We start from the raw sequence: 19,890 nt of genomic DNA on the forward strand, positions 1-19,890 counted from the left end.
GTGGGTAAGATAACTATAACTAAGATATGAGCGCTGTTTTTGGCCAATAACTGGTCAAAATACCTTGCTTTTGCTTGATTCCTGGTCTCCGTATAAAAATCATATTCCTTTAGAGCAAACTATCCCTCCTGAAAAGAATGTAACATTGCAGTTCATACCACTTGGAACCACTGAACAAATTCAGCCTCTGGATGTCTGTTTTTTTCCGTGTCTATAAAGCATATTATCGCGCTATCTGCAGCCACGCCTTAAAGGATGGCCAGTTTCACGATAAGCTCCACAACAGACTGTTTCACATCCGGTTGCATGCCATGACATTCCATGAGTTCTCATCACCCCGTCACACCAGTATGATTCTATATGATTTTTTTTAGGAGTGGATACGTAGCTGAAGATCCAGTTAATTTGCTGTTGTGATTCTAGTTTGATATAAAATTTTAAATCAGCTGTTGAACTGACGTTTAAATAGCAAGGCTTCAGCGTTGTCGCGACAGATATTCTCTGCATGCAGCCACCAACATTCTCCGCAACGATAGAAAAGCGCTTGTTAGTCCCTATGTCCTACAAAATCATGTCCCATGGTATGGATTCCTATAGTATCTCTGTGGGTCAAAAATCTATTCTTAATTTTAATTAGAGTTAGAATTATATTAATTTTTTCTAATGGTGAAATTTTCCCATCCTGTAAACAATCTCAGATTAACCACGTCACATTTTCAAAATTATTGAACTCACTGAATTCTTTTGTTGATTAGTAAATACCTTGCTCGGCAAGATGTCTTCCCAAAGCTGATTATCGCGTTACATGTGACGCATGTATAAGCTACGTAAAACAGCGATTTTCTGCAATTTTTCATTCTTTCATTTGTGATAAGGGGTTCACAATCATGTAAATATTTTTAAAGGACATCATGGTCGCCTTTGACTGCAAAATTAATTAATTATAAAACCCACTTTGCAGTTTAGACTGTGTGGTAGTTTTCATGTGAAGTATTGCGAAATCAGTTGTCATTTATACATTGTACACGAGCACTGATTGATATATCTAAAAGATGATAATAACAGTAACATTAAGTACCCATCACCTGGCTCTGATAATGACGTAGCAAGATATATAGTTTTTAAAGTTCTGACGTATGGTGAAGCACAATTTCCCGTACTCGAAAAGCGGCTGAAACTGAACTAGTTGGTTTTACAAATAAATGATTTTACGTGCATTTTTGTCAAATAAAGACAAGCTTGGAGACCGTGGCTGTTCTATGAAATAAACTGTTGATGGCATTCAGCAACCAGCCACAAACTGGTTTTAGGTTACTTTAGTGTATCCCCGGAGGGAAGCAGACGTTATTACTATTAAGAAAGTTTAGAGAACCGGCATTTGTGACGGACTACGGAACGATCCTACTGCCACCAACATACGTCTCGCCTATGGATCGCGAAGGGAAGATGAGAAAAAAAAATGAATGCTCGTTCGGAAGAATATAGACAATCGTTTCTCCCTAGCTCCATTTGCCAGTGGAACAGGAAGGTAAAGGAGTAGAAGAGGTACAACGGACCCATCGCCACGCAGTGTTTGGTGGCTTGGGTAGTATGTATGTAAATGTACACTACTGGCCATTAAAATTGCTACACCAAGAAGAAATGCAGATGATAAACGGGTATTCATTGGTCAAATATATTATAACTGACATGTGATTACATTTTCACGCAATTTGGGTGCATACATCCTGAGAAATCAGCACCCACAACAACCACCTCTGGCCGTAATAACGGCCTAGATAAGCCTGGGCATTGCGTAAAACAGAGCTTGGATGGCGTGTACAGGTACAGCTGCCCATGCAGCTTCAACACGATACCACAGTTCATCAAGAGTAGTGACTGGCGTATTCTGACGAGCCAGTTGCTCGGCCACCATTGACCAGACGTTTTCAATTGGTGAGAGATCTGGAGAATGTGCTGGCCAGTCGAACATTTTCTGTATCCAGAAAGGCCCGTACAGGACCTGCAACATGCGGTCGTGCATTATCCTGCTGAAATGTAGGGTTTCGCAGGGATCGAATGAAGGGTAGAGGCACGGGTCGTAACACATCTAAAATGTAACGTCCACTGTTCAAAGTGCCGTCAATGCGAACAAGAGGTGACCGAGACGTGTAATCAATGGCACCCCATACCATCACGCCGGGTGATACGCCAGTATGGTGATGACGAATACACGCTTCCAATGTGCGTTCACCGCGATGTCACCAAACACGGATGCGACCATCACGATGCTGTAAACAGAACCTGGATTCATCCGAAAAAATCACGTTTTGCCATTCGTGCACTCAGGTTTGTCGTTGAGTACACCATCGCAGGCGCTCCTGTCTACGATGCAGCGTCAACGGTAACCGCAGCCATGGTCTCCGAGCTGATAGTCCATGCTGCTGCAAACGTCGTCGAACTGTTCGTGCAGATGGTTGTTGTCTTGCAAACGTCCCAATCTGTTCACTCAGGGATCGAGATGTGGCTGCACGATCCGTTACAGCCATGCGGATAAGATGCCTGTCATCTCGACTGCTAGCGACATGAGGCCGTTGGGATCCTGCACGGCGTTCCGTATTACCCTTCTGAACCCACCGATTCCATATTCCGCTAACAGTCATTGGATCTCGACCAACGCGAGCAGCAGTGTCGCGATACGATAAACCGCAATCGCGATAGGCTACAATCCGATCTTTATCAAAGTCGGAAACGTGATGGTACGCATTTGTCCTCCTTACACGAGGCATCAGAACAACATTTCACCAGGCAACGCCGGTCAACTGCTGTTTGTGTATGAGAAACCGGTTGGAAACTTTCCTCATATCATCACGTTGTAGGTGTCGCCACCGGCAGCAACCTTGTGGGAATGCTCTGAAAAGCTAATCATTTGCATATCACTGCTTCTTCTTCCCGTCAATTAAATTTCGCGTCTGTAGCACGTCATCTTCGTGGTGTAGCAATTTTAATGGGCAGTAGTGTAGATGTGCTTTTGAGGAATTTTGTTGATAGTTATGATGTAGAAACGTGAATGTTGTGATATATCACAGCCAGCTGCTGCTATATACCGACACACTTGTGATATATTGAGGGAAAATAGGTAGCCTGAGGAGTTCTGTGGAACAAAGGTGATTTAGTTTGGCTATTTTTATTCTGACACCTTCAGACTATTACCGCGAAACTTCAGGTGTGAGGAAGCTGCAAGGAAAGCACCGCCGTTATGTAGGTTATGTAGAGACTTTTGGCTGTGTCCTTGTACCTGTTCAGTGGACAGACGAGGACGATGCGTTAGTTCATATTGCTATAGGGCTCGTATCAAATATGGGGAAACGGTGGTGACTACTTAATTTGGGATCGCGTAAAAAATCGGAGCTGCTGATCGTTATCATACCTGTTTCAGAAGCAGATGAGAGCTGGAAGTTGATTGTGGTCAGCTGGGTAACCATCTCCCCTTCGACAGGTGTGTAATGGCGTCGTGTAGAGGAACCGCGACCATCGCTCACCGCCTGCGCCGCGTGGACGCGACTGCGTACATCGTTAGCCCTGGTTACTACATACACACTGCAGCAGCTGAGATAAATGGTAAAAGTAGGCAATTGAAAGCAATACCTTGATAAAATAGCCAGAGAGAAATATCGTTCCACTTCTATGTGGCTAACTGCTCCAGTAACTACAAATACAGTACACCAACGAAAAGACGCACCGTGCTGTAGAGTGGATCGGCGGACAGAAGACGTGATATAGTAGATGGCTGCAGAGGGGTGTTGCTCGGTTTCCCAAAGAGGAGACGCGGGGACACGTGAGTTACGAGGGGACGGAGCGACCACGCCCTGCCCTGGCTGAGGGGTGGACAACGGCGGCGCCGAGCTGCTGGCACTCCCGTAAGCACTCGGACAGCGACACCTTTCTACTGAAACCTTCTATAAAATTCTACGTCTCGTATCCTCTGGTATTTTACCTCACGAGTCAGTCACAAAATAACGGAATTTTGTCCAAGCGCAAATGCAGCGAGAGAGCGTTGTGCAAGTAAATTTAAAACGTCTGTGTGCGAGGCACATACTGAAAGACAAGATACACAACACACACACACACACACACACACACACACACACACACACACACAAAGCACGCACACCGTAAACCCTAGTGTCACCACTCAACCAAAGATGATCAACGTCAGAAGTAGAGAAGGAAGTTTGTTTAAATCCTGTTTTCAGTCTTGTTCTCTTCCTGATCAAGCAACAGAGTGTCAGAGTTAACGAGACCCAGTTGTAATTAAAACATTTACTATCAATAACTTCTGACATTGGTCATCTCTTGCTATAGGGCGATGCTAGCGTTCACTGTGTGTGTGTGTGTGTGTGTGTGTGTGTGTGTGTGTTGTCCTCCAGCATGTACCCCGCACACAGAGGTTTTAAATTTTCTTGTACTGCATGACGGTTGGATTTGATACTTGAAAATACCCCTGTCAAAATATCGGCGAAGAAGTCACGCAAATGCCTTCCCGTCGTTTTTGCGTATCATGTTGGCTGTACACTAGTATACACTGATGACAAAATTAGAGAGACCTAATTAGTAACTGGATAAAAGCAAGAACCGGGAAGCAAATGATGCAGCAAACAACCACTGTGCAGAAAATGAAGACTGTGGGTTCGACATGTGGCTCGAATTTCTTAACACTGTAGGGGAAGAGCAGCGCTAGAGGGATGACGTGATGGAAAACGTCCGCTTAATCAGATACGGGAAGCGATGGGTAGGCCAGTTTACAAAAGACCTACGACGTCTGGGGGTTGAATGAAACTGAATGGAAACAACTCAAGAGCGCACTCTCTGCAGGCAGGTCCTGAAGTCGGTACCTCGTCTTCAAGGCAGAGAAAATTCGGCTAAGTCGACTTAAAAGGACGATACGTATGAAGAGGAACGAGGAATGAAGGAGAAGAACCAACAACAAATGGAAAGAGCATAGAGCGATACATCCTGTGATTGCAACAACACATTGATGTATGAAGAAAACGGCGTAAAGCTGATTTTGTATAACCATTGCACGTATGAAATTCAGTCGACCGGAAAAAAGGAAAAAAGCGCTTGCCTCGATGGGATTGATCGACAACCATCTTTGTACTTGTGGAGCAGAAGAAAGGGAAGAAGAAGAAGAAGACATGGACCATATAATATTATTGTGTCCCGAAAGATAAATGGGTCACTAAATCAGCTGAGTGCCATGGAGCGCAAATGCCCCCACTGTGGTACCTATCTTTTGGGAAGAATAGACATTAATCGGCAATACGGGAGAGCGACCATACCGAGTGAAGTAAAGCTGAAATGAAGAGTTTAATTGCCTGCAGGACAAACCCCAGTTACTCAATACGTCAGAAGACAAACGAGACACACGTGTTCTGAGAAGAAAATAGAAACATGCCTTACAGGAGACTGGGGACCTCACCTCAGTCAACACACCCAACGACAAAAAGTAGCGTCGGCTACTTGCAGTACTCGACAGCGGCTTGGCAAGGCAATGAAAGTATTTCAAAGTACACAACTCAGCGTAAATCTCGAAGAAGCAGGGTATTAATTAGTCAGAATGGATTCATGATAATGGAACTCTACTCCAGGATCTTCTGACTCATGACGATATAAGTTTGATAACTATTCCTCAGAATCCAACTCGTTAGCAGCAGTGATGATGATGTTTGGTTTGTGGGGCGCTCAACTGCGTGGTTATCAGCGCCCGTAGAATTACCCAATCTTTGCTCAGTCCAATTTCGCCACTGTCCTGGATGATGATGAAATGATGAGGACAACACAAACACCCAGTCATCTCGAGGCAGGTGAAAATCCCTGACCCCGCCGGGAATCGAACCCGGGACCCCGTGCTCGGGAAGCGAGAACGCTACCGCGAGACCACGAGCGGCGGACATCGTTAGCAGCAGTGGCATACTGAGGCTAACAACTGTTCTAAGTTCGAAACCGGGCTACGAGCGACACGGGGCCAGTGTCTCCTTACTACTGCATTCCGGTTCTCCTCTGGATCGTAGACGGACAGATATTCATGTTATTCACAAAAGTCGCTCTCCTTGGATCATACCACATGAAGAAGCCTTCTAGAACACCTTCTGTGACGTCTATTTGCGTTTGGAGTGGCTGGAATTACGTATTCAGCGCAAGCCTCCATTCCTTTGTGTGTACAAGCCGTGTTTGTCGCTCGGCGCCAGGATGTTGGTAGCATGGACATGCTTGGCCTAGATGCAGCATGGGGGTAATTTCTGAGTTTGACACTTTTTTAGTTTAACATGGAATCCTAACTATGTGTCGTTTCCGGCCACTCTTCAAATTATTGAGAGATGAATGGTAGGTAAAAGCAGACTGAAAAAGCTGTGGTCCGCCGGTGATTTAATCCTGCGACTATTCGTTTTCCAGGTACGCGCTTTGCCGCAAACCACCACGTCCGACTCATTTGCTATAAAGGGATTTAAATATTGGACATCGATAATTGACAGAAATCACGGTTGTTACTTATATATATAAACTGTGATTGGGTGTATGAAACAAAAGTCAAATAAAAAAAACGTCCTCCCCCCCCCCACCTCCCCCTCCACCACCTCCGGACGTTTGTGATTATGAGGCACAGAGTTTGCATCACTTGCTCACTTGGCTTTCCTAGCAAGTAAGTGTCCTGTCCGTGCACTTAAGGTAAGATCCTGTTAACTCACGTGTTGACTGTGTTTGGCATTCGAGCGGAGCTCACGATCTAGTCGGGACGGCGACACCTATTAGGGAGTAGCCCAACATGGACGAGAAGTCAATAGCTGCATTTCTACTGCTGTTTGTGCAACTAAGCTTTTTTGCTATTGTTTTTAACTTAGTACCGACACGAAGTGGTCGCATTCGAAAGGAAAGAGGGGACTGCGATCGAGTCATTGCGCGGACACAAGGACCCAGCGGGACGCCTGCTATGTATTCTACCGGGTGTTTATAGCTAAAGTGTGGCCACTCGCGGAGGTATTGCGTGGTCTGTAGTTACCGTACGGGAATGAAATTTGGTGTATATGCTAATGCGATAATACGGAACTGATTTATGCTGGAAAAAATAGTTCCAATTGTGGCCACCAGGTGCAAATCTGGCGCTGTTCACTCTTTGTATGAGAGTATGACATCTAGGCTGTCATATGCAAGCCATTACCCGAGCGAACAGTATGGCTATCGAGCAGAGAATGGTAGGGAAACTGTTTGATGTGAACGGCAGAAATTACAGTACTCCATTGAGAGAGAACCGATGAATGGAAGGTCTGAGGACAGACGCGATGTCATTAAATGGTTTAAAGAATATGATAATGAAATTCCAAAACAGGGGCTGCCTTGGTGTGGCACCCGGAAGAGGAAGGCGTCCTATCCCAGTAAAAGTTACTGACGAGGTTCCTGTTGCTGTAAACTGACCACAGCACGTATCACGAATAGTGGTAGTGCGCACGCAGTGTCAAGCGAATTGTTCATCCCACGACCAGCAGTAAGGAAATTTTTCAAATCTATTTTACACTGGTGCCTGTACAAGATCCAGACGATGCAGAAACTGAAACCTCGTGATCCGCAGCAGTCCGCATCTTGTGGTCGTGCGGTAGCGTTCTCGCTTCCCACGCCCGGGTTCCCGGGTTCGATTCCCGGCGGGGTCAGGGATTTTCTCTGCCTCGTGATGACTGGGTGTTGTGTGCTGTCCTTAGGTTGGTTAGGTTTAAGTAGTTCTAAGTTCTAGGGGACTGATGACCATAGATGTTACGTCCCATAGTGCTCAGAGCCATTTGAACCATTTGATCCGCAGCAACGTTATGGCTTCTGGCGCGGATGGAAGGAAAATCGTGGTAAGGTCTTATGGGACCAAACTACTGAGGTCATCAGTCCCTAAGCTTATCCACTAGTTAATCTAACTTAAACTAACTTACGCTAAGGATAACAGACACACACGCATGTTCGAGGGAGGACTCGAACCTCCGACTGGGCGAGCCGCGCGGACCGTGAGAAGGCGCCTTAGACCACGCGGCTACCCCGCGCGGCACGGATAGAAGCTGATGACATATGGCCACGCTATGGAGCGTAAAATAACCAATGACGAACGGAGCAAGTAGGACATCAAAAGCAGACTCGCTATGGCAAAAATGCATTTCTGGCCAAGAGAAGTGTACTAATATCAAATACCGGCATTAATTTGAGGAAGAAATTTCTGAGGATGTACGTCTGGAGTACAGCATTATATGGTAGTGAAACATGTACTGTGGGAAAACCGGAACAGAAGACAATCGAAGCATTTGAGATGTGGTGCTATAGACGAATGTTGAAAATTAGGTGGACTGATAAGGTAAGGAATGAGGAGGTTCTACGCAGAATCGGAGAGGAAAGGAATATGTGGAAAACACTGATAAGGAGAAGGGACAGGATGATAGGACATCTGCTAAGACATGAGGGAATGACTTCCATGGTACTAGAGGGAGCTGTAGAGGACAAAAACTGTAGAGGAAGACAGAGATTGGAATACGTCAAGCAAATAATTGAGGACGTAGGTTGCAAGTGCTACTCTGAGATGAAGAGGTTAGCACAGGAAAGGAATTCGTGGCGGGCCGCATCAAACCAGTCAGTAGACTGATGACCAAAAAAAAAGAAAATGGAGCGACGAGGCACGCTTTACACTACAAGGTGCAGTGGAAACACAGAAAAGCCGAATTTGAGGTGCTGTTAAATCGCGTGTTGTGCTCAAATGGCTCTGAGCACTATAGGACTTAACATCTGAGGTAATCAGTCCCCTAGTAGACTTAGAACTACTTAAACCTAACTAACCTAAGGACATCACACACATTCATGCCCGAGACAGGATTCGAACCTGCGACCGTAGCGGCCGCGCGGTTCCAGACTGAAGCGCCTAGAACCGGTCGGCCACAGCGGTCGGCGCGTGTTGTGCACAAAAAGCCATTGGACTTGCCGTATGTCACTGTGTGGTGTGGATTCAAAGCATCTGTATTCCCCGCCCGTTCTTCTTTGAAGAGAACACACCCAGTAGTCCTGTCATGTGTACCCTGACGTCTGCATGTTATCAAGACCTTGTACAGCATGTGATTACTGCTTTGGAAGAGCGCAGCTGTGTGGAAACGACTGGTTTCGTGGGAGATGGGTCAACACCTCATGTAACTTGCCCAGTGAAAAATCTGCGTAATGCAACCTTCCTCGAACGTGTTATCTCCAGACGTTTTACAGATGCACTGCCTGCAAGATCATCTGATCTGAACCAGTGTGACTTTTGACTCTTATGATATCTAAAAACTCGTTCGGTATCTACCCGATCTGAAGGCTAGTATACAGCAACACGTTGCTCAGATTCCGCCAGAACTACTGCGAGCAACTTTTGATCATATCGTTTTACAAAATTCAGCATGTAAACGTGTGTTAATAATACAATAAAAAGTATGTCTTTCCCACTTGTCTGACCTTTTCTGCCCATCTCGTTCCTAATCCATAACATTTGGTGACATTTCTATACATCTTTCTTGCGTTCACGGCGCCAGATTTGCTCTTGGTGGCTAATATTAGAACTAATTTTTTTCGAGCGTAAATCGGTTCCACATTAACACTTAAGCATATTTACGAAGTTTCGCTGTCGTACGATAGTTACAGCCCATAATTGACCTCAGTGAGCAGCTGCACTTTAATTACAAACAGCCGGTGCAATGCATAGGAGGCAGGCAGTCGACTCGGCGGCTCATCTGACAAGGGTAACACGTGTGCCATCACCCAATTTCCCAGATATTTTGCTCGGTGGAAGAGAAGTCAAAATAAGCGAACGTATGTCTCGGCTTATCCGTAGATACCTCGACCTTGCTTGAGAAAACGATGATCAAAGTTTTCGACGTAATGTATATGTCTTTTAGCGGGTGGTAACTTCATCCGAAGTGATGGAACAGTGGTTAGCATCTCGGCGTAACACTTTGCGATCCGTGTCTAAATCCGGTTATTGTTGTTATTTTGTTTTGATTCTCTCTCTCTCTCTCTCTCTCTCTCTCTCTCTCTCTCTCTCTCTCTCTCTCCCTCTCTCTCTCTCTCTCTCTCTTTTTCGTAGAAGATTACTGTACGACTCCTCATCAAATTAGGGGATACAGGGGCATCATATCAATTGTAAAATTACAACTGGGTTTCACAATATGTGCCTTACATTACGTAATATATGTGTTTATGGATTTTCAGGAGTTACAATCTTTTTTAATTATCATACTCTTATATTTGATTCTTATATCAGTTCTTACGTCTTACCTTTTTTTGTTACAATTACTCTTCAGGAAGATTTGGTGCTTTCGCATGGATTTTACCGATCGTAGAAGCATTGTAAATAAATAAATTCCGAATACCACGAGCATGGTGCGAAAGCATGTTTACCGCAGAACATTTCTTCGTATGAATCTCACTCGGGAAATAAACGTCGTTAACACTGCTGCAGATTTCACCCGTTGGCAGTAATTTCGTGGCAAACGCGCATAACGGATCAGTTTTTCCGAAAACTGACGCTTGCAGCTGATTATCAATCGAGATATACTACACAACTTTCACTGAAAGGTTGCGAAACCTGATTATTGTTTTTCGCTTGTCTACCCATATGCATAGAAGAGCCGCGCGCAGTGGCCGCGCGGTTTAAGGCGCATTATCACGGATTGCGCGGCCCCTGCCGCCGGAGGTTCGAGTCCTCCCTCGGGCATGGGTGTGTGTGTTGTTCTTAGCATAAGTTTGTTTAATCAGTGTGTAAGTCTAGGGACCGATGACATCTGCAGTTTGGTCCCTTAGGAATTCACACACATTTGATCATTTTTTTCCATAGCAGATTAGTATACGAAAGTTTTCCAGTGTATGCTGAAACAACGTTGCCCTAATCGTCTACTAACTGTCTGGTGAACGAATTTAAAAAAATTAATTCGAAAATTATTTGAAATTGTTTTCGTTGAAATTCCTGTTGTGTATCTTGATTCATAACCAGTTCCAAACGCCAGTTTTCGGAAAAATAACCCTTCATGAGTGGTTTGCCGCGAAATTATTGCCAACTTTTCAAATCTTCAGCAATGTTAACGATGTTTCAAAAATAATGGTTCAAATGGCTCTGAGCACTATGGGACTTAACTTCTGAGGTCATCAGTCCCCCTAGAACTTAGAACTACTTAAACCTAACTAACCTAAGGACATCACACACATTCCTGCCCGAGGCAGGATTGGAACCTGCGACCGTAGCGGCCGCGCGGTTTCAGACTGTAGCGCCCAGAACCGCTCGGCCACCTCGGCCGGCCAACGACATTACTTTCCCGAGTGAGATTGATACGAAGAAATGTCTCTCTGGCAAACTTGCCTTCGCGCTATGCTTGTGGTGTTCTGAACTTGAATGTTTCCACTATTTATATGGCCGGTTCATCCAAGGGAATGAGCCAAATCCTCCTGAAGAATAAACGTAAGAATAAAATGTAAGAATTAATATAAGAACTGATATAAGAATGAAATATAATGATACGATAATTTAAAAAGGTTTTAACCCCTGAAAATACCATACACACAGTCATTACGTAATGTAAGGCACATATTGTGAAACTCAGTTGTAATTTTAGAATCAATATAATGCCCTCATATCCCCTAATCTGATAACAAGTATTCGTGTACTAATCTTCTACAGACATGGGAGATACGCGGAAAAAAAAAGAAACAATAATGTTTCGAACACGGGTCGCAAAAGTGCTATCCTGCGATGATAACCACTGTGCCACCGCTTCGGTTGAAGTTACTTTGTGCATAATGGCATATAAATTACGGCGGAATCTTAGATCGTCGTTTGTACAGAAACGATCGGGTACCTATGGATAAGTGGAGACACACTTTCGGTTATTTTGACCCTCTTGAGCGAGCAAAATTTCTGTGAATTCGGATGATGGCACTTGCCGTGTTGTCCTCGAGAGGTGCCCCCCGGCACAGCGGCTCGACGAGCCCGCACTGTCGCCGCCGCCGGCTGCAGCCCGCCGGCGAACCTTATTAGCTTGCCGCTCACATCCTGCCGCGCCGCCCGTAGCGCGAACGACGACTCGCTCCCGACAAGGCAGATGGCGGAAAAACAAGCGCCGGCACCGAGTCCTTAGCGATGAGCCATAATCACACACGTGGCTTTCTTTGCTCGCTTTGGATAGACGGCGCACGTGTGCTAGACTGCGAGATGTGGAAGTAAGCGAGAGTCGGAGCGAATGCGCACGTTGCTTTAACGACCGTTGACCTGGTACGCCGGTCAACTTGGGTGTGATACTTTGGCGGTTGTCCCTTCCCGTTTAGGTGAATGTCGGACTTGTTCTCCGCTTACGTCTGTGACACACGTATGCAGTGAACGAGACTCGCCTCCTTACGCCGTCCTCATATGGGACATGTTGTTTCTCAACGTGAAGCACGCCGAGGGTGGTTTCCATCGCGCTTGGTGCGCGCCTAGAAACGAGCTCGTCCGTCATGCGGAACGTGCTGCCCGTCGTGAGTCGCGACCGCAGCGCCCTCCAGCGGCAGTACACGTTTGCTTGTTGCCCATGTTCTGTCCGTAGCATGCGCTGCATGTGTTGCGAGGAAATCAGATTCTGGTGTACACAGTGGTACATCACTGCTATTGCAATTGTGTGTGTGTGTGTGTGTGTGTGTGTGTGTGTGTGTGTGTGTGTGAGAGAGAGAGAGAGAGAGAGAGAGAGAGAGAGAGAGAGAGAGAGAAATCTTATGGGACATAACTGCTAAGGTCATCAGTCCCTAAGCTTACACACTACTTAACCTAAATTATCCTAAGGACAAACACACACACCCGTGCCCGAGGGAGGACTCGAACTTCCGCCGGGACCAGCCGCACAGTCCATGACTGCAGCGCCCAAGACCGCTCGGCTAATCCCGCGCGGCTGTTGCAATTGTAGCACAGTTATTTATTTATTCTTGATCATGTTCAGCTCCACAGCTCATTGACACTTAGAATGTCCTTGTAAATCTCAGGCTAAATACGGTTACAGCGAAGCGTATAAAGATGATGAACGAGAAATTATGTATTAGGAAGGAAAAAAGAACAGGCTTAAGGTAACCTTAAATAAGCAAGATACAAAGGAAATAAAGATGTTAGCTGCCAGTAGGCATTGACTTAAATCAATGGGCAAAGTTAAAAATTTGTGCTGAACTCGGATCTCATGTTTACTAGACAGTGGTTATCGAAATCGCACGGACTAACCTAACACGCCTTCCGTCAGACCCAAATTCTCAACTTATCCACGCACTAGTCATGTAGTGCCCCCTGCCAATCATCCTCATTGCTCACGGCAATTCGCCGATTCCCGTAAGAATTCGAGCTTGGCGTGCATCTGCACTGAAGAGATCGTTGGCCATCCTCGCCTTAATTATATATGTGGTGTCTGCTCTTTCGGACAAGTCCGAAAGAACAGAAAACACATATATTAAATAAGCGGTTGTACCTAGCCTACGTAGACCTTGGAAAAATTAGGTCCCCTTCTCCCTCCCTCCCCTTTCCCCTGGGATTGATGGAATGGTTGGCTCATTCATGTTTCTTGTAAGATGTCATCCATTCGTATTTCCCTGTGAAGTTATTTTAGATCTTTTTCGTGTTTCACTTGTGTTTTCATTACAGTTCTAGCACATTTTACGGATTTTACGTTACATTAATGGCTGTGAGGTAGGGTGCTTGTCAGGTGACTCTGAATGAGTTTGGGAGAGTTTGAATGTAGTTGTGTAGGTTTACTCCTCCTTGTCTGCCAAATTTTTAGCCAATTGAGCCAGATTCTTCCTACTAATTTTCGTATCGCCGCTGAAACTGCGAAAAACATGCGTTGGATGAGACAAACGATCTCGTCTCGCTAAGAAATTCCATGTCCTTGCAGGTACGAAAGCGCGTAGCGATTTTGGCAGTGTCATACCTAATTTTGTCTACTGCTAGAGTGGTAAATTCAACTAACACGTATCTTTAACCGTAGGAGGCATGTTTTTAGACAATGTGCTCAAACGTAACGGTGTAAGGCGTCTTGTCACGGTTAGCGCGGCCAACTCTGTCTGCGCCACTGGTTTCCCCTTTACTGTTCCTTCCAGCGACAGGTTAACTTGAATACCGCCGCGGATGTCCGACTAATAAGTCGCTTCCTCTGCTAAGGGTCTTCCATTGACTTACTTTACTACTTATTCTTTTTAATACTTCTTCATTTCATACTTTATCTTTCAACCTCATTTTTAGCATTCTTCGTCAGCACCACATTTCAAAAGCTTCCAGAGTCTTCTCCAAATTCAGTTTAAATTGTTGAATCAAAAATTCTGCAACTCATCGCGCAATTGAGGATGCATTTCGTACGATCAGTCGACACCTTTAGTCAATCTAGAACTCACCTTCTCGCCGTCGTAATGAACCGAGCTACCAAACTCGTATGTTAATGTAGCAGAATGACGAGGCAGAATCGAGGATTACAGTCGACGTGTGCAGAGAGGCTGTGTGCTGTGTCAGAGCGCGTTACAGAATTGTGACTGGGAAGAGCGGTGGCAGTTCCGGGAAGTGTCTTGTCCATCCATCGGCGCTGCTCCGGTTCTTGCAGCGGCCGGGCCCCGCCAGCCGGCGGCTCCTTATACGGACGGCGGACGCGCTTCTTGTGTCCTCTGCCGGCCGCCGCAGCCGTCTGAATGGCCGAGCGGCCGGACGCTGGCCGTTGGCCGGTACGGAGCGACTGCTGCTCCATTCAAGTCGGAGCCGGCCCCGGCGTTCCTGTTTACTGCCCGGCAGCCCCACACGTGCCAGCCGATACAGACTTACTGTCCCACCGTGGTAGACGCCTGTCTGATGGCAGCAGATGTGCGGTCGCGGTTGTTGCATATGTTCGAAACAACGCAGTGACCTTCATCTCTTGAGAGAATTACTCTTTAATTATGTAAATTGAAGGTAGGGGGGAAGAAAGGAGAGGAAAGGGAAGTAACTGATGATATCAGCTGCTGTGATGATAATGGTTTGTGGAGCGCTCAACTGCGCGGTCATCACCTCCCGTACAAATTCCCAATCTGTACACAGTCCGTCAGCAGCTCGTGGTCGTGCGGTAGCGTTCTCGCTTCCCGCGCCCGGGTTCCCGGGTTCGATTCCCGGCGGGGTCAGGGATTTTCTCTGCCTCGTGATGACTGGGTGTTGTGTGATGTCCTTAGGTTAGTTAGGTTTCAGTAGTTCTAAGTTCTATGGGACTGATGACCATAGAGGTTAAGTCCCATAGTGCCCAGAGCCATTTGAACCATTTGTACACAGTCCAGCCTAGCCACTTTCACGAGTGATGATGGAATGGTGTGGACAACACAAACACCCAGTCCCCGGGCATAGAAAATCCACAACCCAGCCGGGAATCGAACCCGGGACCCGTGATCCAGAGGTTACAACGCAGCCACTAATCACGAACTGCAGGCATCAGCTGCTGTGGGACTGTATGAGCAATCAGTGAAAATGTGTGCCAGACGGGGACTCGAACCGAGGATCTCTTGCTTACTGGCCAGTTGCGTTAACCATTGCGCCACCTGGACACAACGTTAATCACAACTGCGTATATTATCTTGACACTCTCCACAGCTGAGTCACATTCCCATCTAGCGTCCCACTTCTCCATGTTCTCCGTGATCGATAATTTTAGATTCCCGCACTCCGTCTTCAGGCCACAAGTAGCCCATCGGGACCATCCGACCGCCGTGTCATCCTCAGTTGAGGATGCGGATAGGAGGGGCGTGTGGTCAGCACACCGCTCTCCCGGTCGTTAGGATGGTACTCTTGACCGAAGCCGCTACTATTCGGTCGACTAGCACCTCAATGGGCATCTCCAGGCTGAGTGCACCCCGAAAACTGGCAACAGCGCATTGTGGCACGGATGGTCACCCATCCAAGTGCCTACCACGCCCGACAGCGCTTAACTTCGGTGATCTCACGGGAACCGGTGTAGCCACTGCGGCAAGGCCGTTGCCTTTAGATACCCGCAGGAATGTAAATGTGTATCTCCACTGATGGTTGTGGATTCATGGCCTATCGAGGCATATCAGTTACATGAATGAGTGGTGTCCGTTTTTTCATCCGTGTCTGAAAGAACAGATACCATGCATTCATACACTGAAGCGCCAAAGAAACTGGTCTAGGCATCTTTATTCGAATACAGAAGTATGTAAACAGGCAGAATACGGCGCTGCGGTCGGCAACGCCTATATAACACAACAATGTGTCTGGTCCAGTTGCTAGATCGGTTACTGCTGCTACAATGGCAGGTTATCAAGATTTAATTGGGTTTTACCGTGCTGTTATAGTCGGCGAACGAGCTATGGGACACAGCATCTGTGAGGTAGCGGTGGACTGGGGGTTTTCCCGTATACGACCATTTCACGAGTGTGCCGTGAATGTCAGGAATCCGGTAAAATATTAAATCTCCGACATCGCTGTGGCCGGTAAAAGATCCTGCAAGAAGGGGACCGACGACGACTGAAGAGAATCGTTCAGTGTGACAGAACTGCAACGCTTCCACAAATTGCTGCAGATTTCAATGCTGGGCCATCAACAGGTGTCATCGTACGAAACTTTCAACGAAACATCTTTGATATAGGCTTTCGGGGCCGAAGGCCCAATCGTGTACCCTTGATGACTGCACGACACAAAGCCTTACGCCTCGCCTGGGCCCGTCAACATCGACATTGAACTGTTGATGACTGTAAACATGTTGCCAGGTCAGACAAGTCCCGTTTCAAATTGTACCGAACTGGTGGACGTGTACGGGTAAGGAGACAACCTCATGAATCCATGGACGCTGCATGCCAGCAGGGGACTTTTCAAGGTGGTCGAGGTTCTGTAATGGTGTGGCGCGTGTGTAGTTGTAGTGATATTGGACCCTCGATACGTCTAGATGCGACTCTGACAGATGACACGTACGTAAGTATCCTGTCTGATCACCTGCATCCATTCATGTCCAGGTTTTGGATTCCTACGGACTTGGCCAGTTCCAGCACGACAATTCAGAAGAGATTTCCACCCCCTCGTACTGTTACGGGTTTATGGATAACCCTGCAGGATTCATGGAGTCAATTCCCTCCAGCATTGCTGCAGACATTAGTCGAGTTGCGGCACTCCCGCGCGAGTTACTCCAGTGAGACCATAGCTCATGTTGCAGCTATTAGTGAGCTGGAGATTTTGTATAAGCTATTGTATCAGCAAAACTTGAAGTGCTAGGGTGGGTCTCATGACCTAGAATTTTTAACTGTTTTCCTGTTATCTCTTCCAAATTATTGCGGAATTTGGATGGAACGTGCTGGAGGTGGCTCAACGACTGCTAGCGATGTATGTTTTCTAATTCAGCGGTTGAATACTGGAAGTTTCCAGAGAGTATTGCATTGTTACAGGGCTTATTTTGTTGGAGCAGAAGCAGTGACTAATTTAACTCTCTCTGATAGATCGTAGTGAGGCTGACTCTATTTACAAAGCGTATTCAATAAATGCAGCAGCACCAAGAATTGATTTGTGTCCGTTGAGAAAAATTTTCTTGTTTATCATAAATGAAGAGTAAAATATTGTTTATCTTCTGTAGTATTAATTTATTATGGTAACCGGTGTTTGGTTTACGAGACCATCATCGGACATTAAATGTAGTCGTCAAAGAATCTATAATATCCGTGTACAATACTGAAAAAGACGCACACATCAAGAATGAGATATGGATGCAGGGTAACTGTCATCATTCACAGCACAGTGGTACGGCAGTTAAAATGTTAAACAGCAAATAAATGTAAAGAAAACAAACCAAAAACATCAGTACTAAACTCGAAAAAAACGATGCCTATATAACCATTTAAATCAAATTGAAAATATTAATAAAACAGAATTAGTACATGACAAACGTACTGTAGAATAGCTTGAAGCATTATTACGTATGGAAAGGGAATAAGAAACAAAGTAAAAGAACTAGCAATTGTAACAACAGAATATATGGAGTACATATATAATCACAATAAAATAAATAAATACAGGGAAAATGGAGGAATAGAATGGGACAGACGGTGTAGGAGGCGTTGAAAAACCGATAGGATTAAGTGAAATTTACAAGAGTGGAAGTATTGAGCTGTGATGGGTCATTTAAGTACATGGGGCTGTGGCTAGTAATTGTTGCCCTCATTCAGTACTTGCTCAGCAAATATGGAATGAGAATTCTCCAACCTCCAGCTGCGTTCATGTCCAACCTAACGAGTTTCTGTGTCTCTGCCTGATTGACCAACATAAAACTTATCACAATGAGATAATTTTGTATAGCTCACTGTTGACTAATGATTAGTATTAAGAATTAGCACCTTAGAGTAATGTCGGGATTAAGTGTTAGATTTAGATCCATCTCGTAATATCTCGTTGAAGTAAGCTATTGAACTGTGAATTTGTTTTTGATGCAGTGAAGGCTTGCCAGTCTTCTTCTTACGGCTAAACTTTATTGTTCTTATAATCACAACTCAGAGAAGGAACAGACGAATGGTTAATATTTTATAGCTAGTATCATCTGAATCATCAAGAATTAAACCAAGCTCAATTATAATTATATGTCACCTCTCTAGGAAAAGAGCTCGATTTGAAGCAAGTAAGGAAGTTACTGAAGAAACATCCATTAATGATGTCAGCTACTCCGAATTTTTTCTCCTTTGCTTGAGTAGTAGAGTAGGAGCTTAGGATGAGCGTACAGGTAAACTAATGATAATGAATTCGAGAAGTCTGTGGAACCGGGCTGCGTGGAGAATCATTTAGGACGAAGGGACTGTCAGCGCCGCCCAGCGAGCCCAGCCCCGCTTTGTGTGGTAATGACGCCGCCGGAAATGCCATCAGGAGCCCGTCACAACTCGGGCGAGGCACCGGAAGTCTGCTGTCGAAAGACTCCCTCCTGTCATGGTCGCCAGTTTCGCTGCGGACATCTGTCTGAGAAAGGACAGCAACAAATGGTCAGGCCGCTTCAAAACAAGTGACATGTACACTGCTTGTCAATTACTAAAGGGTTCGGTCTATTGCACCACTGTTTCTGTGAGCAGGGGTTCCAAGAGATTAAAATATCGCACGAAAATCTAAAGAAAGTTCAAATTTTAGTACTATCATTCAACAGGGCTCTCTGCCATAGGCCGGTACTGGAACAACAAGAATACCAATCCATGCTGGCAGATTAGAAAAGAGAACACCCAACACGAATAGCAATGCTAATCTTCCCAGTAGTACACACATTTGAGACGATGTAGGGTTTCAACGTTGATATTGGCTTTTCGAAAGGTGACTTTTTAGGTATGAAAAGCAGTCTACATTCCTGTCGGAGAAAGCTCTCTTTTAACCCACCAATCATGGTTTCGTGGCATTGTTTAGTATGTAATGTGGGTCTCCCCAATGTGTAGCTTGAGTCTCGGCTCCTGATATGTCTCTGAGAATGCTTCTGGAATGCTGAACAATAGTGACGGGTCAGAGTCTAGAATTTAAAGGGATCGAGAACACTGTTCTGGAGAAAATAAATGAATATGCATCCTTGAACCTTTGCAAGAACAGCGTACAATTGTTCTCGTTCTGGCCTCAAATGATACCAGCATGACTCCATGCGCAACGTGAAATGGGAGGGCTTGTTCTCGGATATGGTAGAACATTTTACGTCAGTCCTCGTGAGCACAGAGAACATTTTGGAATCGAGAACTTCCAAGTTCTCATCTCTTGGATTGCCCAATTGTCCAGGGCTCATCCTCTTAACTTTGCCGACAGCATACTTGGGCTGTAATCCAGTCTCTGATCAATATGTATGATCTACTAGCTCAGTATCTGGCGCTGTCTGGGTATATACTTGTTCCAAT

At 45.6% G+C, this 19,890-nt stretch overlaps 1 protein-coding gene and 1 pseudogene across 1 annotated transcript in view; one reads left to right on the top strand and one right to left on the bottom strand.

Moving 5' to 3' along the window:
* The window catches only part of LOC126187454 (centrosome-associated protein CEP250-like), a 537,002-nt gene that overhangs the window by 263,963 nt on the left and 253,149 nt on the right, over nucleotides 1–19,890 (top strand). The window lies entirely within an intron of this gene.
* Nucleotides 15,900–16,017, bottom strand: LOC126189196 (5S ribosomal RNA; annotated as a pseudogene).

The sequence above is a fragment of the Schistocerca cancellata genome, chromosome 5 (genome assembly GCF_023864275.1).
Source record: "Schistocerca cancellata isolate TAMUIC-IGC-003103 chromosome 5, iqSchCanc2.1, whole genome shotgun sequence".
Lineage (NCBI taxonomy): Eukaryota > Metazoa > Arthropoda > Insecta > Orthoptera > Acrididae > Schistocerca > Schistocerca cancellata.